This window comes from Haemaphysalis longicornis, unplaced genomic scaffold (assembly GCF_048455015.1).
Source record: "Haemaphysalis longicornis isolate Haplotype H1 unplaced genomic scaffold, Haemaphysalis longicornis Haplotype H1 scaffold_5, whole genome shotgun sequence".
In the NCBI taxonomy this organism is placed as follows: Eukaryota; Metazoa; Arthropoda; class Arachnida; order Ixodida; family Ixodidae; genus Haemaphysalis; species Haemaphysalis longicornis.
Genome location: NW_027526385.1, coordinates 76,910,641 through 76,932,819, shown reverse-complemented (window position 1 = coordinate 76,932,819; position 22,179 = coordinate 76,910,641). Strand labels below are relative to the sequence as shown.

The 22,179-nt window shown below is 46.7% G+C and overlaps 1 protein-coding gene and 1 long non-coding RNA gene across 2 annotated transcripts in view; both read right to left on the bottom strand.

Moving 5' to 3' along the window:
* LOC144139297 (uncharacterized) overlaps positions 1–21,019 on the bottom strand; it is a 32,373-nt gene extending 11,354 nt beyond the window's left edge. Inside the window, exons 1-2 of the mRNA XM_077671690.1 lie at positions 20,969–21,019; positions 17,405–17,445 (exon numbers count right to left, since the gene is read on the bottom strand). The gene's annotated coding sequence lies outside the window, so the exon portion shown is untranslated. The remainder of the gene's footprint in view (positions 1–17,404; positions 17,446–20,968) is intronic.
* On the bottom strand, positions 257–7,649 carry LOC144139296 (uncharacterized). The gene is made up of 3 exons (XR_013316135.1): positions 7,512–7,649; positions 3,106–3,210; positions 257–1,813 (listed from the first exon to the last, which is right to left on the bottom strand). It is a non-coding gene; the product is annotated as an uncharacterized LOC144139296 (long non-coding RNA).
* Positions 21,020–22,179: the final 1,160 nt, after the last annotated feature.

Here is a 22,179-nt window from a genome sequence, read left to right as displayed (position 1 = left end):
TGTTCTGGTTCATATTTCCGCGTTAGGATTTCATTTGTCCACATGCGCGTATGGGGTAAAGTGGCATGAAGTGTATAAATTTGAGATTCCGCTCATTCCAAATTGGCGAAAAGAAAACAGTATGTTGGCGTTCCTTTGGTCCTCTGGTCCGCTTGCTCTTTTGTTTTTCTGTGTTCAGGGCCCCCGATGCCTAAATTTTGCTGTATTTAACAGAAGAGTTGCTTTTTCCAAATTAGCGTAAATTTTTTATGGCACACAAAAGAACAAACAGATCCATCACCTGCACAGCAAAATATTCAACACAATACAGTCCTACAGCGTCCAGTTGTCTCAAAGGCCATTGATCTCGAACGAATGTGTGAATTAGAAGTGCTCCTTATCTGTACACCAACAGCCTGGGTATACAAATTTAATGTTGAAAAAATACATCATAGTCACATGTATCTCTCTAAAAAAAATCATTGTGAGCAACACTTCTGAAGCAAGATAACAGCATGAAAATGTGATATAAAGCAACAAACTTAGATCACAAACAAAAGGGCTACATTCGAAATGTTAGCAGTAGGCAAGGGGGGCGCAAGAGTGAGGGCAAAATAAAGCCATCTTCAATAATCAAAGGGCATTTATTGCAAGGCCCTATAACTCTAAGCAGAACCATTCTTATTTTCTAAATTGTTTGTAGAGCTCCAGTTTACTCTGATACCAGTAATTTTATCAAAATAATTCTGTGTACATATTGTATTTGTATGCACAAGCGCGAGTAAACATTTAGCAGATAAAACACTTAGTATTGCACCTCGTGGAGCTCTAGAATGTGTTTCCACATGATTAGTTCGCCTGCCGAATTTTTTACAATTGTCTTTTTGTCACACAAGCTTGTGTTCCTGGGGAGCTTTAGCATGTGACAGGGGTCCAAAAGGGCGAAGATAGGCTTCTTTGTGACTGGGTGTGGAAAAGAGGCATCCAGCTTGGCCAAGTCTAGCTTGCAGCCGAGGCTGCACAACATAGAGAGATTTGAGGCTGCACCGTTGCAAGTGATACCAACAATGTGTGCGCCTTTTTCATGGGCAAGGCTGGCAGCTTGCAGCACCAAACTGCACCTTTGTTCCCCACTGATTCCGTCAACAAAAAAGTAACCATCTGCCATTGATTGAAACGAGCATCAAGACAAATGCATCTTTGGCAATCGGGAAACTGTCGTCACTTGTCTTTGTCCCCACGTCTGCATACCCATGAAATTTTTTCCCATTCCATTCTGCGTGCCTTCTAATTGCCATTTCGTCTACCACCAAATTGCAAAGTGTAGAGTAGCCCTTCTTTGAATTTTCCTGTACTTTCATTTCCAATGCGGTCAACGCCTCTTTTACAAAGCCAGCAGCGCCATCGACTGATTGGTACCATTTGCTTAGTGTCTGTGGATGTTGGATGAGGTAAGCACGTGTCCAAGACAGCTCGCACATATCTATAAGCCCGCGGTGAATAAAAATGCAACGTCAAGGCAAATGCCCTCAGTTCTGGTCGTTATGTTGTTTGGAGTCGGGCACCCGACTTTCTGGCCAACTGCCGCATTAGAAGGTCCTTCCTCGACCCACCAAGACACTGCAAGGTTGCTACATCTTCATCTGCCAGAATTCGATTTTCCGACAAATCCTTAATAATGTCCTGAAGATGTGCTACCTTCTGAGCAAGACGGCGTCGAGACTGCTGCAGAGTTTTTATCTTTTTTTTTTTTGCTCACTGTCTGCAAATTTGCGTAGCGCCGAACTTCGCTTCTCAAAAATGCCTGCTCCAGAGTGTCCTCCATGGCCGGCAGCTGCAAAATGAAAACGAACTAAGCATTAACAGTTTCCTCTAATTACATAAGTGGGGGTGAAATTCTGACCTTTTACATATATCTACACGGGAACACATTTCTTTTAGGGCCACGCATGCATCATTCTCCCTTCGCCAGTAATTTATATCCTAGTGGCGTAACTGAAATAAACTCGTATGCCAGTGCGTAGCCATTGAATTGTTTTAAATGTTTTTGGTGTTACCTGCTGTTATTGAAAGGTGTGTCCAGATGAATAAAATTGTAACTGTCTCATACGAGCAATTTTTTTATGAGCCAGGTATTACACCGCATCTTTTTGCATGCTATATTAGGCAACCATTCTAATGAGAATGTCTAATTTAATGAGAATTACCCATCTGTTAATACAGTAAAGCCTGCTTATATCGAACACGGATATATCGAATTATTGCCTATATCAAAAGCATATTTCTGATAAAAATTACATGCATTTTAAACTTTTTATATTGCATGCGATTTTGCTCCCAAACTCTCCGGCGCGGGATTTTTCGCTCTCCTTAGGCATGCGGCAGGCTTTCCCGCAATACATCAGCGCGCAGCGGTGTCGCGGGTGTCGCTTCCGACTCCCGCGCCAGCTCGGGCGCGTCCAAACCGGCCGTGGCAGAGTGGACCAGCTCCACGCATGCATGCCGTTGGAGCCGAAAGCGCCACATTGGGCGCTGCGGGCTGCGGTGTCACCGAGCTTCAAGTCCGCGCCACTCGCTGCGTGCACTTGCTCGGTTCGCTGGGTTCACCGTAATTCGCTTGTATCCATACTTGTCTCCACTCTATCGAAGATGCCTAGGACTCCGTACCGCTTCCGAGCATGAGCGAAGCCGTCGCTGCCGTGGCCCTGCTATGGCGATACTGCACTGCTGCAGTGCCATGAGGGCAGCAATCTTGCCCTTGTTGACTGTTTAGATACCGTGGAGCAAGCAGTTACCAGCAACGCGTTGCGCTCCAAGAAGCAGGCTACACTCACGCAGTTCTTCCGCCCCAATAAAGGATTTTTTTCTTTCCGGGAAAGTGTCGTATCAATAGTGAACTGTAGAATGGTAAGAGCTCAGCGTTAGCTCGTGACTCCGTCGGCAGGATTGCTCTCATGTAAGGTTTTTTGCTCCACTTTCTACATAGAACTTTTGCTATATCGAACTATTTTACAATCCCCGCGCTTTTCGATATAAGCGGGCTTTACTGTATCTATTAGACAACATATAACTACCCAAGTAATGTTTACAGCACAGAATATTGAACAAAACAGCATATTTCTTTACCATACGATGCCTTGACGGTGTTGAAGGAAAACAGGTTGCTTGTGCAGCCTCCACAGATGGCTGTGCCGCCTCCATAGGGTCATCCCATGACCTTGCACTTGATGGCTGAACAGTGTATAAGAAAACAATGATTTTAAGAAGTTTATTGGATGCACATATGCAAAAAAGAGCAATACAGTACTTGGTAAAAAAAAAACCCACACGCACACAAAAGTGACAATTGCTTTGAGGAAAGAGTCGTAGAGTCGTTCACAAGCAAGCAAAATAAACATAACGCGAAGTATAATATTGGTGAAGGTACTAAGTTCTAGCATATGTGCACACAAAAAATGGCTGATGGAGTAAAGAACAAAAACCAAGTAAAAAAGTGCAGATTGATATCAACTTTTTTAGTGAAGTTCTGTAAACAAAGTGGTGTAGTTGCTTTGAAGAAAAAAATCGGTGCTGTTAAGTCCAAGTGGGAATTGATGCGGGGCCTCCAGTGTGTGAGATGATAGTGTTACCCCCCCAGCCCAACTTTTCCCACTATTGTGGCTGACTGAAGTTGTGCCCAATGCATGCGTCCCCTGACACGTGACAGAGCAGCCAATAAATCTTTCTCAGATACAAATGCAAAGTCCACAATCCAATCAGCCCCTAAGGGCCACATCAACAACAACATTGAGCTAATTGAATGTAATGTTACGATTTCCTATCTATGGTTAGGTTAGGTATAACTTTATTGTTGCCTGCAAAACGACGGTTTTTTCTCGCTGCGACACGGGCCTGGCGTCGACCTAGGGTTTGCTGTTACTCTGCACAGCGCCAACGCACCCTGTTGCCGGGTCGCCGGTCTGTGTTTTTCGAGCGCACCCCGGGCCTGCTGGACAGCCCAAAGTTGAACGTCCTTGTCGTTACTACGCACTGCTTCTTGGAGTTTCGGCGGATACTTCCTTGACTTGGCTTCGTCTGGAAACCGGACACAGTCCCAGAAGATGTGCCACTGGTCTGCCAGACCCACTTTACACACTTTGCCCACCTTCCACACCTTTGCACTGCTTTTCCTATCTATTAATTTTTTTGTGTGATTGGGTCTAGTAATTGTGTGAAGTTGGCTTTCCTGCAGTGGAGTCATGTAACCTCGAAATCTGTGGGGTAGCAGTGTATGATTGTTGTAGACTTTGTGAAAACCCATTGTGTAAAGCTGGCTCTCGTGAAGTACGTTTTCAGGTACCATCACCATCAGTGAGGTATAGAAAGCTTTGCTGTAATAAGGATGAGGTACGTGTGACTGTACATGAAAAACAGGCACACCAATGCCACTGACATCAGTGATTTTGGGCAATTATAGACATGAAGTATCGTAAGTTTTCCATGCTGGAGTAAGTTGCACTGTGTATAGCCTCTTAAAAGTTCTATATCAGATGCACTGCCAGTTTCTGTGCGGGCAAAGTGGGGTTGACTACACAAATATGCCAAGGCAAAGTCAGAGGAGGCGAAGAGCGCAGAGAGAATAGCTAAGCAAATGAGAATGTAAGCAAGGAGACGCTAGTGCGACATAACACTAAAGAAGTCTGATAAGCATACCAGGGGAAGTCTTATGATTTTACCTACAAAGCGTATATGCTCTGACGTAAATGGTTTGAGAAACTGTTTGCGCAGTACCGTATTGGCCGCGAGGCCCACCACTGGAGAGGCCGGCGCTGCGATCGTTTTGACGTCACTTGTAGGATCACCGTTCCTATCTTGCTGCGTAGTTGGCTTGCAGCGCGTGACACTTCGCTTAGGAAGTGCGTTCTAAAAGTATTTTCGTGGTAATTTCTTTCGTTTGAAGTTAATTCTCAGTGCGTCAAGCGCAGTTCGACCTAATGGTGACTATAACCGCATCAACTGCGATAGATTATCCGCAAATACCATGGTGTATATGCGACCAAAGCGTAAGCAGCGGCTTGTTTCCCCGATCAACAATGTGGACTGCGACGATCGCCGAGTGAAGTTTCTAGTTCCCTTGTTTGCAAGAAATGTATAAAGCAGAAAATCGTGAAGCGTTAAGTGCTTGCAGAAGCACTCGCAGCCGCGGTGCCTGCCCGCACAGCCGACGGTGCGGCTCGAACCGACGCAGGTCGCGGCAGCAACAACTTGTCGCCGCTTTTTAAAATCACACAAATCGCGGAAAAGAAGTTCCAGATTGGTGAAAGTGGATGTTAGTGTGATGAAAAATTCTGATAGGTAGTGTCATCAGCTGTGGTTTTCAAAGCGATGCTCAAATATCTGCCGCGATTTACGCCGGCCGGCCGCGGAGGTCGGTCCCGGCAGCGCCGGGCCGTTCACGCACGCTGCGGCGAGCAGCCGAACGATGGCTATGCTTGCGCGCAAGAATCGGCGGAGGCCGCGCAGATATCGCCGATCGCTTCAACGGAAATCACCGCGCTTACAGAGTTTCCAGTGCGGTGAAACGTCCTGTTAGGGACTGTCACTCGCAACTCTAACGGCCATGAAATATCTGCTGCGATGCCAAGCCTAAAGTTCCCAACATCCGATTACGTGCATCCGAAGCCGGCTGCGAGCTGTTGGTGAAGGCCCTCCCGTCGCGCACGCGCGTGATGCGTTTGGATTCCTCTAACTTCTTGGGGGCCCCCAGCGCTCGGTTCTCCTATTCTAAATATCCCCATTACCCGAAATCATTAACGACGTGTTCCGCCTCGTACGCAGCCTGGCCTTCTGTCAGCAGTCGTGAGTTTCGAAATTGATGCTTGAGAAATGCCGGCTTACTGTAAACATACAAAACACGCTGCAATTATAAATTACCACGCCGAGCACCTAATGAAAACTAAATATAGCCTTGTCCGAACCCGCTCGAAGGCATTACAAACTCGCGTTCATACCGTTCAGACATTGCGGACAAGTCGTAAAAAGTAAACATTAGCCGTGCAGAGTACAGGCTACGGCAGGGGAAATAGGCACTGATTAAGCCAAACTGCAGACCATAACAATACTTTTAAGCATGTGTGGCGAAGCAATCTGATCACCGTTCTCGCGTCATTCATTTACCAGGCAATACGAGCAGTTCGCGCGGTGAGATCATAAGTGAGCGACGCGTTTCTGTCGCTGTTACAAGGTTACGACGCGTTTCCGTCGCCTTTGCACATGTCCCGTCACAAGTATTTCATAATGATTTACAGCGTACTTTTCTCGGCATCAGTTGCATCGTCCCTGGCGTTAGCTGGCTGCGTATGTAAGAGCTGTGGGTCGCGATGGTAGCAACTACCTAAACGCGGCGGTGTCGCCGGGAACACGCGAGTCGCTGACTGCTTTCCCGAATTATTTGGTTTACATACAACTTTTTTTGTTAATTTGCATCAAATACACAAGGAGCGGGCGAGACGGTGGTCACAACAAAACAACACGCTTCCGCGTACGCACGGGAAATGTGTTGTAGCAGACGACAACACGATTCGGCGTCCTACAAGTGACGTCACTCGTAGGTGGCGCCACGGTATGTCCTCGAGGCCAATTTACCCACGTAATGATCGCACTTTTTTTTCCAAAAAAATTAGATGCAAATTTAGGGGTGCATTCATTACGCGGGGTAAATTTTTCGCGAAAAACTTTTGAGCACAGAAAAGGCAAGCAAGTTGCGGGTCAAAATTGTTACGCTAGGTCTCGTGTACATAATAAAAATAATAAATAAAAACCTAATAACTCCGCACACCGCCGCCAGCTGCTTTGCAAAGTGGCGCGAAATGCAGTGTTTTCATGAATTACAGAACGCGCCAGAACGAGTTTGCTGCGAGGTGACAACAGGGCGACCAATAAGTGGCTGCCGCTGTCGCAGTGCGGAACATCAAAACAGACATTAGGGCCGATGCAGCAAGCTGGGCGCATTTTTTTCTTTGTCTTGCGAGTACATTACGTGCATTTAGTGAGAGTTTCTTCCTCATCAATATTGAACGCATGCTTGCCGATATCGCTAATGTCGGCAAGTCTGCGGCAATAACATAGCCACGTCCGCTTTGAAAGGGAAGGAAACAGAGGTAAGCACGATCATCATCAGCTGGACTTGGCACACGTACGACATACTGCTGCGGCAAGTTCAGGGTGCGTCATTGCGCAGGAAATTTAAAAAAAAAACTGAATTTTGACGACAAACTTCAGGGGTGCGATCATTACGCGAGTGCGATCATTATGCGAGTAAATACGGTATATATACATCCATAGTACTTGTTGGTGAGCTTCGTAAATAGTGTGAGTGGGTCTTTCTGGTTTAGCTGTCACATTAATGTCGGCTGTAAAAACTTCCTTATCTACTCCAAACTGTCATCTCCTCTGCCCCAAGAACTGATTCAGATCATCTAGAGTCTACAGTTACACATAATTGGTCTAGTTGCAGGTGAGAAGTTTATACGGTAACAGAAAAAATAAGCCACCTGTGATGGCCCAGCTGCCAGGGCGTCTTCTGATGACAGTGCCCACGAGCCAGTGGGGGTGGAAATGGGACGGGCACCAGAAATGTCCAACACATCCATGTCCTCTTGTGTGTCTAGAAGTGTAACTGCCTGGGGGAAGCAGATGCAGTGTAATACAGAAACAGTGATTACTACTTGCTGTAGCCTGGACAAGGAAATGAAAGGGTGAAAATTTTTATGGGGTCATCTCATTTCATTGAAGACAGCTGAGGACATGCGATTGTACCTGCTCGTCTGCAGACTGCGCCATTTCAGTGGTGTGGACAGCTGCGCCCACACACTCACCGCCAGCAGCAGCACTCTCCATTGCAGTCATCTGGAGTAATTGACGGGGATTGGGAAATCGAACACAACATTCTTTAAAGTATGCATGCACTGCAGGCGCAAAAACAAAATACAGTTCAAAATTATCGCCACTTCTTTTTTTCAATGTACTTCACAAGCAACCAAAATGATTGGTAGCAGATCACAAACACGAATGGGGCACTTGTACTTTTATCTCGTTATTTCTGCCAGATGATTATAAGAAGGTGTAGGTGCTATCCTGTTCTGGCCGCTCTTGGCAAGATAGGGCTGAATAGAATCAAAAGACTTGAGCCCATAGGTTTGCCGATAGTTGCATCTGAACGGGAAGAGAGTTACATTTCCATGCACGTTTCTTGAATAAGTACCAATCATAATGTATGCATACTAGCCACTGAGTGTCCAGAAACCTGGCAAACTATACGCTAGAAAATCATGAGCTTACAAGATGCATGAAATCAGGTACTGCTATATTTAGCGACAGCACCGCCTTAGGCATTTGATTACTTGTTCTTCATTGATAAGCCATGTATTCCGTGTCCTTAAAGTGGGGAGAGCAGACAAGGCTTCTCGCTGACGGTGACCATGTATCGGGGCGGCGGAACGCCCTACCCCATTTTGCTTTCAAAATGGGATTCCTTGGAAACCTAAAAAAAATGGCAGTACACACTTTATGCATGCACTACCAACTAGTGTATACAATTGTGTTGAATAACACCAATTCCATGATTAGGATAGGGCCAGATGCAAGGGCAATGCACCTGGTAGAGTTTGTATCTCACTAAGGGGACACGCGGGTCGAAAAAACGCGATTTTTTCGAAATATACCGATTTTTTGTTTTCTCTTGCATTGGCATCTTTGACTATCCTTCTTTCATGGGTAAAAAAATGAAAACGAAATACGAACGATAACTTAGTGAAAAATGTGTTTGAATGACTCGCGGTGACCCAAGAAATCGCGCAATCAAGCCGAATTTCGGCCAGGTTTGAGAATTTATTCCGCACGGCAGCGTGGCTCGCCGCCATTGCGGTCACTTGAGAGAGGTAGAACCACGACCGGCTTTATAAGTAGCGACCTGCGCATCGGCCGCCGGCGCCGTGTCCGCGATTTTTTTTTGCTTGTTGTGTTCTTTATAGTTCCCGCGAGCGCCACTGCAAGCTGCGGCGCTGCTTTTAATCCTCTCGTCTCCTTTCCTCGCGACGGTCTTCGCTGCCGCGCACGGGTGGCCAGCGTTGCGGCTTGTTGGGTTTGCTTGTGTTTGGGCTTTTCCGCGCACATGTTTGTTCCTTGGCATCACTTCAACTTCTAGCTATGGCTGGAAGAGGTTGGGTGGAATAGTTACACACTGCAACGTGCGCAGTTGTGTACTGCTGCGCACCGTTCTGCAGGTCGAGCGGGCGCATATCGTTACACGCATTGGCGCACCCAGGATTTTTGTTCGGAGGGGGGGGGGGGGGGGGGGGGGTGAAATTTTGGCAACAATGCTTATGCAAAACATGCTGTTCACTTGTTCACCTACAAACCAACTTCAAAATACGGTTTTCACGTCGAGGGCAGTTTCGAGGAAAAAAATAAGATAGAGCCCAAGCTTGAAATATACGTCTAAATGCAAAAGTTTACTCAAATTCGTTCTACGGCTGCAAGTCAGAAAAAAAATCTATTAGTATACGTGGGCATTTGCGCTGGGTAGTCAAATTAACTCACACTTCTGGAATCCTGTTCAACACGGAACAGACCCGCGACAGGGCTCGGTGGAATGCGAGATTGCAGAGTGGAGGGCAGAATTTCTTGCTTTTCAGTCACGTCTGTTAGTGCGCTAGTAAAAACGGATTTAATTTCTAATCCGTGTTCACTGGTTGGTTTTCCTAACTTCGCACGGAACGTTGCCGCCTTCCTCGAGAATGTTATAAACCGTCACGCGGTATTGAAAACAAAATTTGTTATTTAACGGGAGAGAGAGGGTTATTTCAGCTCGTACAGTGCTTCGCATTAAAAAGTCTGATCTTATTAAATATTAAATTTGAATTGAGGCCAGACGGCATGTAAGCTCGACCATACTGAGTCACGACTACGGGAAAAATTATCGCCCCCTCTCTTTTTTCCCCACGATTGATTCAAATATCGTGACTCCAGTTGCGCACAAAAGTTCAGAAAGTGATGTGGCCCTACAAAATTATTTCGGTTTAACGTGGCCTGTGAGGCGCGCCGTACCGGAGGCGGGGGCTGCGGAATAATGAATTTAAACCCCTCAGAGAAATTACACACTCAGAAATTTCTTAATTATTGCCGACTGGCAATTTTTCTGTCACTAAAATTTTTTTTCGTTTTTTTTTCTTACACTACTTCAAGTTGTACGCAAGTTGGTCGACGCAGTCTTATCTTAATTCTCGTGCCCCAGTTTTCTTCTTACAGTTTTTAATATATCCGCGAGATTTAGCTAAGAATATACAAAAATAGAAGCTTCCGAGAACACAAACTTCGCTCAGTCGACTTCAGTTGTCGTTCCGTTGAAAAAGGGGGCAGAGGGTTGGGTCGACAGACCTCTGTCGACCCCCCACCCACACGAGGTGCGCCACGTATTCTACAGTTCCGTGTCACCGATTTGTGAAACCACTCAAAGACAAGAGTGCGCGGCATAAAACAAAGCTGAATAATATCACTGTGCAGAAACCTATGAGGCCATCCTTGTCAAACACTGGCCCATATCCGCCGTGTCGGCTTCATGCGGCCGTGTCGGCCCTAGCCTCAAAATCCGGCCGACCCCTGATTAATACATTAAAACATTTGCCAACTCGTAATATGTGTTTTCAAGTCTGTTTTGGTCGTGATTTAAGCTTGAACTAATGGATTACATTTAGAGGTAAACGTCCGTGCACATCCCGGTACACGTTGAGGGCTCCTTGAACTAATACGTAGTCCTCGATGTGCCTCGCATCCCAGGCGCAGGTACAGCACGTAAAAACCCCAAATAAAAACAAAACTGCATGGATTATTCTTTGGTGCCCCCGTCACTGCCACAAAACGCGATAAAGCTGAGATGGCCTAGCGCAAATAAAACTTCCTGATCATGTTTAAAAGTTTGTGCGCATCTTCGCGTCAATCCTTGTGATCTGACTGCGCCTCAAACAAAACAAACACACGTCGGCGTGCACCTCGAAGACATGCTAAAAATGTGCTAAATATATCTCATTAGATGGAATTATCATGCCACAGCAAGTAATGTTCTTTGAGAATGTTTTCTAGGCTGCCAGCAAAGCTATAGCCATTGTTTCAGGCCTACAACGAGCCGCATTTGTGAGCGCTGACGTTTCTACATTCCTTCGTTATTTCGGTGCCGGGTTTGAACTGTCCTACTTCACGGCATATAAGGTAGAGCAAAAGAAAACATCTGATGTTTGGAAAGGAACGGGGTTTACACGATGTCGCGCGATCCGCTGTTGTAGCGGCTGTAGCAGCCGACGCGAGGTTGGGGATTAAACCCAGCGCCACCTCGCGAGGCGCGTCGTCAACATCGCGGCATTTTTCGGACCGCGTAGCCCCGTAGGAGAAGGGCGCGTGCGCAGGTCGCTATTTATAAAGCCGGTCGTGGGTAGAACAAGCCTTCTTCTCTCGATTGAGCCGCTCGCCAGCTTCGTATCTCTGCGTAAAAAAAATAAAAAAAATGTTTCTCCCCGCTTGTTTTGCGAGCTCCCACTGGGCATTTAAATCACGTGACGCGAAATCGGGACCGCCATTGGCTCTTGCCGCTTGTGAGCCGCCATGGCCACCATCGCCCGCATCGTTCCGTTCGCTACTTCGCGCTATCTTTTCTATTTCCTTATCGTGTGTTTTTAATCGTGAACGGTGAGGAGAAGCGTGACTTTTGTCGCCGGAAGCAGCGTACTTCGTGCCGGTACAAAGGAAAGCGCAAGCGGCGCAGCATTCTGACGACCACGGCTAATGCCGGCACGACCGGCACCGTGAGGCCTAACGGCGCCGGGCCTTCAAGCATTGCAAGCGCGGCTCAACCAGGCGGGGCTGATTTTATCAGCGAAGATATCGGCTTTATAAGCGCATCGGAGAAGAAGTCGGCAGCCTTCCAAGGTGAGGAGACAGCCAGCCACCGGAGCGGTGCAGTTATCTGTGAAGTCGGCGCTCTGACTGACCTTGAGTGGAGCCGTGTGCGCGACTTGTGGGAAGTGCGAACTCGTCGTAGTTGAGGTTGCGAACAAGCGGAAGGGCCTCGCATCGGTACTGGAACTCAAGTGCAAAAACGAGAAGTGCCCTGCGGGAGTGATTTCTTCTGTTTATTCGTCGCAGCGCGCTGCTCCCGTCAGTCGCGGAGGCCGCAAACCAGAACTCTGCAGGGGAAGTCCCCGTGATAGTTTCGCCGTCAATGTGAAAGCGGTACTCGCTGCACGCGCGGTTGGCATCGGACACGATCAGCTGTGCAGGTTTTGTGCCATTCTTGGTCTACCAAAACCACAGCATCAAAAGACGTTCTACAACACTGCCAAGAAAGTTCATGTTGCGGCCACAAAAGGCGTCTCTGACAACCTTGCTGAAGCAAGGCAAGTAACTGCGTTGCAAGCTGGTCAGACTGACCTCAGTGTGACGTTTGATGGTACTTGGCAGAAGCAAAGACACGAGCCACAACAGTGTTGGCACTGCCATTTCTCTTGACACTGGTCTCTGCCTTGATTTTGAGGTGCTGTCAAACTACTTGCAGCCGCCACCAAAAGCTTGATGAGCAAGAGGAGGAAGTGTGGCAAGCGTTTCATGCCTCTTGTGTGTGAAAAAAATGTCGACTGCCCATCCCATGCCATGAAGACGGAAGCAGCAATGCGCATCTGGCACAGGACGCTATCATACAACCTGCAGTTCACTGTAGTGGAGACGGCCACTGCCCTCGCAGGGTTGTGGTTCAACAGGGGCCACACTAGCTTTGAGCAAGTTCTCCAAGAACTGGGAATCTTCCCTTCAGAAGAACTGGTCAGACTAAGCAATGCAAGTGACCAGTGGAGGATCAGTTAGATGTCTGCCAAGCTGACTGCTAAGGCTAGCCCTGTTGCCGCAGCCTGGTGAAATGGTGCCGTACCAAGGACTACCCCCGCAAAAACCGTGAGGGTGCAACTTATGCAGCAGGAGCATTCTAATTTTAGTACCTCAATGTGGACATTTCAGACTACATCCCCACCAAGTTTCATGTTGTTCGAGCAAGAATTTCTGAATCTGGCGAAGAAATAAACTTTCAATTGCGTTTTTCTCAGCTTGTTGTTTTTGTCAGTTTTCTGAGTTTGTGCACACTTATTTTCCCACTTAAAGTTGTCGTATCACGATGAAATTTTGCACAGATGTTCATTATGACACGTAGAGTGCACAAATCTTGTTCATTATGCAATTTGTGTCCTTAGATATTTCTGACGGTCATAAAACAAAAATATACAGACCAAAAAAAGGCACACTACCAGTCATTTTTTTTTTCGTGGTGAGGAAAATGATGATGAGACTTTTTCAGGTAGATTTGTGCACTCTGCAGTTCATAAGGAACCACCTAGGCTATTTTAAAAGTTTCAGAAAAAATTTTTACTATAAAAAAAAGTGTGCACAAAAAAGCCATTTTTCTGAAAGTCATGCTGCGTAACATTTTATCCGGAGCAGCTATTCAAAATCTGATTGCATATATGACTAGAGGAGCTCAATCTCTACAAGCTGTGAAAATTTCAGCCTCCTAATTTCATTATTAAAAAAAAAGTTGTTTGGAGGAGCACGTCCCCTTAATAAAGGTTAAATACCTATGTTCAGATGAGTACTGTGGGTAGTGCAAGTAATGTTGGTATTGTAAAATGAAGGCCTTTCTATTTCATAACCAAATAAGGCTAGCAACTTGCAGGGGCCGCACAAACATGCAACAAAGATCCTTTCTTTCCTTCCTTGCTCACCTACCGCTTCCTTGCCGCCACACTGCCGTGCTCTGATGTGCGACAGACTGCTTGTGACGCACAAAGCTCTGAACAGTACGGCTGCGCTATTGGTGGGCCCCGTTAAATGCTGTAGCTAATCAGCGTTCCCAGCTCTGGGGGAAAGGCGGTTGCGCACGGCGTTCCTGCACCGGTGGCCCGGCAGCACGGACGAATGTAGATTGTCGCCATCCGTTGCACGAGCTTACCTGAGTTTGTAGATATAGTGCGTCATTTACAAAGTATGAATAACGCTGAAAAACACGGAGCGTATCTGCAGGCACAAGCGCCCGCTATACGTGCGACTGCAGCAAGCATCTACCTGCACGGTCAACAAGCAGCCCGCTGTGCGGTGTATGCTCGATACGGCATACACCGCAGCAGCTAAAACTTGTTACCACCCACTAGAGCGGGACTATTGCTGAAAATCAGTTTGCAAACACGTGAAAGGGGGTGATAGTGCAGTGAAAGATTGCGCGGGGGATCGTCGTCGTCGCAGCATCGCAAAGCAGTGTCTGGATAACTGCGGCGATGCTAAGCCTTTTCCCAGACCTCTGTGGGACCAGTTAACCGTGACAGCGCCACATGCCGAAACACTAGCAAGCCGCTATAGTCGTCGGTGGCAATCTTCAATTATTGCCGTTAGCAAGCATGTTGTGTTTGGAAGCCCCCTATCTGGCCTTCAAACGCTCGTTTCCGCTATTATAAAACTGACGTGCCGACGTGAGCACGACCGCCACGAGGAGCCGTTCGATGCGGGCCGGCCACCGGTCGACTCCGCTGAGCGGTAGCGGATGTAGTAGGCGGAGCTTGGCCGTCGTCTGCTAAGAAAAAGAAGCGTGACGTACCGCCGAGCGGAGCCAATGGCTGCGTGCATCTCGAACCAACCCCGTTTCTCTAGGTGGTCTTACGCCTGGTCGGTGACGTCGCCGCTTCCCCAGTGCTTTGGAGGTGCGGTGAAAGAGGAAATGTGCCAGGCCTTGCTGCGGGTCCTTTTTAATGAACGATAACTCGGCTTATACTGAACGCTTTTAAACCATTTTTGCGGCAAGACGTTCTTTGAATAGTACTCCAACGATTGCACACATAAAATCGCAACCTTTGGAACTCTGTTTGGGGCCTCTTTAAAACTAAGATATTTAGTGCCCTTCCACTCAGAAGGATGACGAGCAAAGATGTACTGTGATAAGTATATTTGTATTGACATCAGGCTTGAATTCCACAATATTTACAAGTGCACTGTGAACTACATAATTATAAATAATTGAGGAAGCTCAGAAGAGTTGGAACTTGAGCTGGTTTATACATAACTTCGAAAGAAAAGTGGCAGTACAACAGACAAGGTTAGGCAACAAGTAGGCAAACACTTGCGCTCACTAGCAACCAAATGTTTGGTTAGCACGTGTTTGTCTACTTCTTATTCCGTCCCATTTGTTTCTCCATTTGGTTGCCAGTAAGTGCAAGTATTTGTCTACTGCTCGTACCATTCAGTCTGTTGTTGCGCTGCCACTTTCTTTCGAAATGATAACACAACTTCGCAAAATGTTGAGTTGCCTTAGCAGCTGATTGCGATATAACGATAGCTTGGACAAAATAAGTTACAGCCGTTACTGAAACCATACTCCCTCCATATGCAGCCGTGCATTCACAGCAACCAGAAATTGTTACATTTACCACTTCACAGTGAACTAACTAATTATGAGAAGTACATGAAAGTTACCGTGATAAAGTTCCACCCTAGCCGCCAATATTAGTGCGGCTTTTCTCTATTATTGACATAAGTGCACATTTAAAAATCATACTTTTCTTAATGTGGGTATTTTGAACAAAGCAATACTGAAATTGGCTGCTGGGATGGCTTCATCATTACGCCAAGGTCCACTTCCTTGTTAAAAAGATTGTCAAAAATTCTGGGAGTACTCCGGGAAAAAATGAAGTTTAGCTAGATGAAGGCATCTGTAGCAGGTCAGCCTTAAATCGCAGGCTTTTAACAGTATGTTTAACTCGGTTACAACTGGTAGTAATAGGCACCCCCAAAATGCGAGCGACACTTCATTGCCATGTGAAGATACATATGATATTGTTATGTTTTGATATAGCACTGTAGTATTGTTAAAATTGGACACCAAGAAATCTTGCGGCCCCGATAAAATACCCAACGAGTTTTTTTTAGGTGTCATTGTGAATGGATCTCATTTTTTGTCTGGACTTTTTTTGGTGTCATTACGTAAAAAAAGTGTGGCGGACGAATCTAATTGCACAAATTGTGCATGTTTTTAAAGTGGTCAATAAGTTAACGCCGGAAACCTCTCAGTCAATTTCCAATGCATGTGCCACATGTAAAACGTTAGACCATACAGTATCGAAACATTTGGCTCAATACATTCTATCGTTTTAACTGGTTATATCTGGTTGCCACAAGTTCAGTTTTAGGATCATTTTTTTGTTTCTATTGTACGGAGATGACATTCTTACATCCAACCATTCAACTCTGTCTATATGCGAATTATTGCCTTGCTGTTGCACTACTTAAGAATGTTCAGGATCAAATTTTGTTAAATGAATGCCTGCAAAGAATTTGACTGGTGTAGGTTAGACAGAAAAATTAATGTTGGTAAATTGGCCTAGATGGTAATATCTAACAAAAAACCACATTGCTCTTTACTTACACAACAAATAATAGTCTACTTCAACATGCCAATAAGATTAAGTGTATCTGGGTGACAATCATGCATAATTTAAATTGGAACGAACGCATAGAAAAAAATTGTAATTGGTCCAATGCAAACACCAGTCATTTAAGGTGAAAAGTTGGAAGATGCTACACGCAATGTAAAGCTCAAGGTGTAGAAAACAGTTGTACGTACGGCCCACACTGGAATACACCAATGTGGTGTGGGATCCACACCAAGTGATCTTTATAAATAAATTGGAAGCAATTCAAATATATTAATTAGCCACTTGTTTTATCTTTAGTGATAAGGTTTATCTTTAGTGATAAGGTAAATAATGTGTTTATTGTCTATGTCTGTGACATGCACATTCTGAAACTTCTCACTGGTCATCCAGAGTGAAACGGCTCCTAATATATATACATATATGTGCATGCAGCACGCAAGCAGGAAAATAATGCAATCTGCTTACCGATGAAATGAAAGGCCCAGACGCCCTCTGTCATCTCGACTTTTGCACAGTGGCGCACAGCGCTTCACGTGATGCTCCCTCCTAAAATTTTTTTCCTCCGTGCTTATTTGGCTCTTCCCCTATCGACACGGATCACTGAGCGGGCGAGAAGGGGCTCCCTCTCTCCAAAAGAACCGCCGCTCACTTTTAGTGAGCTGCAGCTCCACCACTCTTCGAAAAGAGCGGCTCAAAGGATACGGATCGCTCTTGAGCGACGCATCTCTAGGAACTAGGCCCATTGCGAAGGCCGTACAAACGCGCTCACGCCGCCGCTCTAGCCCAGCCATGCTGCCTTTGTGAATTGTTGCACAGATCGGCGGAACTCCTTCCAGTTCAAATGGCATTTGAAATTTCGAAGGCCATACGACTGAAATGTCCTCTCAAACACTCGCATAGCAAAGGTAATACAAAGGTATCGCAGTTATTACCTCTTTTGGTTCCGTCGCTGTATACTTGCAGGCTCGAAGTACTGCAAAAAAAACGCAAACAGCCTGGCGTAAGTGTGGCTTCAAACACATAAAACACTTCTCGCTAATGGACGAACTGAAGTGATTATAAGCGAAACAATGACTTTATGCAGCAAAAAAATGTGCGGTTAGCTTTGCTATCACATGTGCATACGGACATTTCCATGACAGGGCAGGCAAATTCGTTGTCACTGCAAATATGCAGGAGATGAGTGTCTGGTTAGTCACCCCGATGAACATGGTAACGGTCTAATTGGTGTCGCATCATGGCGGTGATGGGAGCAGTTGACTTCACCCAATCGCACCAACCACTTCCGCTCACTGACTAGCCAGAGTCACTGTTAATTATTGATAGCGACGCTGGCAAGTCAGTGAGCAAAAGCAGTTTGTCCGGTTGGGTAAAATCAAGACAGACTGATCCGTTGCAGTTGCGAAACGACACCAGCGAGGATTGCGGTACTGGATGGGAGCAGTCTGTCTTGACTTTTACCCAACCGGCCAAACTGCTTCCGCTCACCGATTAGCCAGAGTCATTGCTAATAACTGATAGTGAATCTGGTAAGTCAGTGAGCGGAAGCGGTTTGGCCGGTTGGATAAAATGGGTTGTGCGGAAACCTCACTCTTTTACCTCCGGTGTCGAAGCCCTGTACTCATAAGCCCCTGGCACATTTGCCCCGTGCCGATAGTTCCGCACCAATAATGTAAGCCCACAGTTTGTTTCTTTTTTCTTTATAATTTTTTAGTGCAGCATATGAAGCGATACGTAAAGACGGTAAAAGAAAATTAGAGATACAATTACTCTGACTGAAATTAAGTTCGTGTCTTGAAATTAATAATTTAATTAATAATGTTGCCATACATGTTGGCATGAGATACTTGTAGCCATGTATGAAGAGGACATTCTGCCCTTTGTGGGTCCGAATAACCTAGATTTCAACTCAATTCATTTGGTGCTGAATTTCGCGATTCCTCGACGAGGCTGTGGGCACACCCAGAGGCCTCGGACACGAGCATAATGAAGTTCACTGCGTGGTTATCCCTACCGCATCAGGGGCCTTTAAATCCCCCCTAACTATAGATCACGCATCCAAATAAGCGCTTCTAAGGGTGGAAGGCATGCTGTCCCAGTGCTACAACTCCCTTCCTTCCTCTTTCGTACTAAGCTCGTTTTTCTCTTTCTACGTCTTTCTTGAGATGATCGTCAAGCATTATCCTACAATTTCTAAGGCATCTTGGCCCCAAAGTATGACGTCTCTTCGTATCGCCAGTAGTTGTGGGCAAATGATCGATTAACCTCTCGACAAATCGAGTAATGCTTTTGTTACGACTAATTTTTTTAACCGGTTAATAGGCCGAAATCATGTGGGCATCAAGTACCAAACGTGCCATGTTAAAATTCTGCGATGTATGTCCAGGATCACCCTCGTGTTGAAATAACCCGCCAAAGTTAACAATAAGAAACAATGCGATACCAGCTTACACGGATCAGAACTGCGAGGTGATAGCCAAGACAGACGAGAAAATGACTATTCCTAATATAAATATACGCGGTACAAAAAACTGCGAGCGGGAACTCGCACATTTTAGCGTTGCTGACGCAGTAACTTTGCCAAAAGTAAACCACGATTAATCGGTGTCCCCTGCAATTAAGGCGAGTGCATATGTACGGGCCTAGAACCTGTTGTGGTGTCGCCTGGCTTCAACCAGCTGTGTGGTGGCGCCGCCCGTGACGGGGGACACAGGAGGGTGTGCCCGAATAAAGTACTTCTTGTGACGCTGACGGCTGCGGTGGTGTCTGCTCTGACCCCGACGAAAACAGCGTCGGGGTCAACATAAACACAACAGAACCATAGTGCTATCCTTCTTATTATTAAGCTTTTTTTTTAAGTGCGAATGCACTTCTTAAGCGAGACTGAATCGTCCGCCGCCATAGTCCGCACAGCAACAGCTGCGGGTGCGCGTGCTCCTTGTCTTCCTCCTCGTCTTCCCTAGCAACGGGGGGAGATGGGCGCGCGCTACTCTCCTCCTCCTCTCTCCGCTCAGTGACTGCGGTGTTGGGCGCCTCCTCATGGCACATACCCACATGAGGGATTGACCAGGAATCGGGCTCCTCTCTCCGCTCAGTGACTGCGGGTGTTGGGCGCCTCCTCATGGCACATACCCACGTGAGGGATTGACCAGGAATCGGGCGTGAGAAGGGCTAATGCACCCGCTTAAAGGAGTACTGACACGGAATTTCAAAGCTGAGATAACTATGTAAAACGCTTCCTTTTTATCAGGAGATATCTCTCAGCAAGTTTTAACAGCAACCGTTCAGCGATCGGGCGCCTCCTCTCCCCTAGCAACGGAGCGGAGCGGAGGGGAGCGCGCCTAGCAACGGCGCGACCGATGATGGTAACTATGTAAAACGCTTCCTTTTTATCAGGAGATATCTCTCAGCAAGTTTTAACAGCAACCGTTCAGCGATCGGGCGCCTCCTCTCCCCTAGCAACGGAGCGGAGCGGAGGGGAGCGCGCCTAGCAACGGCGCGACCGATGATGGCGGATAGTTTGCAGGCAGCGGTACCACCAACAACGAGTGAAATACAATCCTGCACGACCATTTGGTTGGTCGACTACATGCACGCCACGCACTCCATGTCGTGCGTACCCCTCGACTCGCCCACCACCATCAACGGCGGTTTCATCGACCTGGCCTTTGCGAGAAACTGCCAAGTCCGCACCGTCCTCCAAGACCCTTTGACAACTCTATGCCTTTGACGGTCCATTTCACGGACCACAAAGCGATCCTTCTAGCAATCAAGTACAACGACAACACAAATAGGTGTCTGTGAATAAATGCATCTTTCTTTAAAGTGCGAATGCAACCGTGCATTCGCACTTACACACTCTCCCCCTCGGGGAAGTGCGAGGGAATTTTTTCATTTTCATTCATAATAAACACAACCGAACAATCCCGTTAAAATTTTAAATCCGCGCCCAGCCCTAATCACCACGGGAGAATGGTTCGGGTCAAATGGCATGCGGGGATTATGGCATGTGGCTATTGCTTACAGGACATTTGGAACACGGGGCTAACGTCACGGGGCATTTGCGACGCGGCTTCTGCAAGCGGGGCAATCGTAAAGTCAACACAGACTGATCCCATCGCCACCATGATGCGAGAGTAGGGCTCTTCGATTTCTCGGACTCACCGCGGATAGTCCGCGGGTCGTCCGAGGATTCCCTGAAGCCATAGGGATACATGGGAAAATCGAATGCCGGACTGCTTCTAGGGGAGTCCGCGGCGAGTCCGAGACTGTAAATCGAAGAGCCCCAGTATTTCGACCATTGCCGACGCAAATCAGTCAAATTTCATCAAAGCCGGAACGACGTAACTGCGTAAGCGTTAATAAAACGAACGTAACAGTGCTCAGCGCAATTAAATCCACTTGTTTTTCCTTTATTTTTGGCAAATAAAGTTTACTATTTATGACAGACGTCTAAACTATGAGCAATGTGGTCATAGGTTAAGCGGGAGGCTTACCGCTGCTTTGAGGGTAATCCAGTTGAGGTTTTTATAACAACAGGGTCACACCCAACGTTACTAGATAGGTAACGTTGGGTCACACCGACCCTTGGAACGGCTGGTTTTTGCAGAACAGCGCCTCTGACTGCGCCAGCAAGCGAAAAATACACAAGCCCGTGCCGCACAACTTCTTAACAGACCGATTCACCCGCCATTTTGGGTGGCAAACTTTTTCGCAACTTTTTTGCTACAAGTGGTGGCGCCAGGTAAACATACTAAACAAAGGTTTGACCGAAGTTTAAAAACTTAGTTATGTTTTGTTATTCAGTTATTAGTTCTAATTTGTTTTTTCATTGCAAATTCTTAGTGTTTGGTGTTGGTGCTACCAAGTAGTAAAAGTAGTAAAATGATTGCGCGCCAAATTTAAAAGGGCAGTGACAAACAAATTTTGCATCTTGTTTTTCTTTGTTGTTGTTGTCGTTGTAACGAGTAGCTAATGCCCTATTTATCGCGTGTAGAAACATCATTTTCTACAGCTTGCGTCGTTTCTTAAATTAAACGCCTTTTTAATGCGGCCAGTAGCACTTCTGGTTTCAGCGGGTGCCGCAAAAAATGCCCACGTACTGTCGGACGGATACACAGGGCTGCCGTAGCACTGTTGATTCCGCGTCGGCGGCAGTTTCTGCTAATGCCCCCATGTACTGATCTAGTCAGCCGCTTAATTAAAAAGCGACGTGGACGTGATGCAGCCGCCGCGACTTCAAATTGCTGCCGCGACTTGAGAACGACGCGCGACGCTCGAGGCGGTGGATGGGGAGACGCGCGCTGGGAGCAGCCGGCCGGTCTGCCTACAGGTCCGCCTACAGATTAACACTGCGGGTTATATTCGATTGCCGCTCTCGTAAGCGGTGCAGATGGCGATTTTTAATGCAATTGGCCATCGCATCATTAATTCCTTTCTCGTATGTGCTGTTTGAGAGTTGAGTCCCATTTCGTGCTGCGGTAACAAGCACCGTCACTAGAATTCTAGTAACGTTGGTAACAATTTATCGCTGGAGCATGCTCGAGCTACCTGCGCCGGCCTGCGCCACTTCGCGACCGTGGCCGCCGCCTGCGCAGCGAGTGTGCGACTCGCTCAGGGTGCTTTTCGTGCCTCCGGCGCGTTTTTGCGTCCAGTCCAATAAAAATCACGTAGAGTGCCTAGAATCGCTTTAGAACTTGGGTCGCGG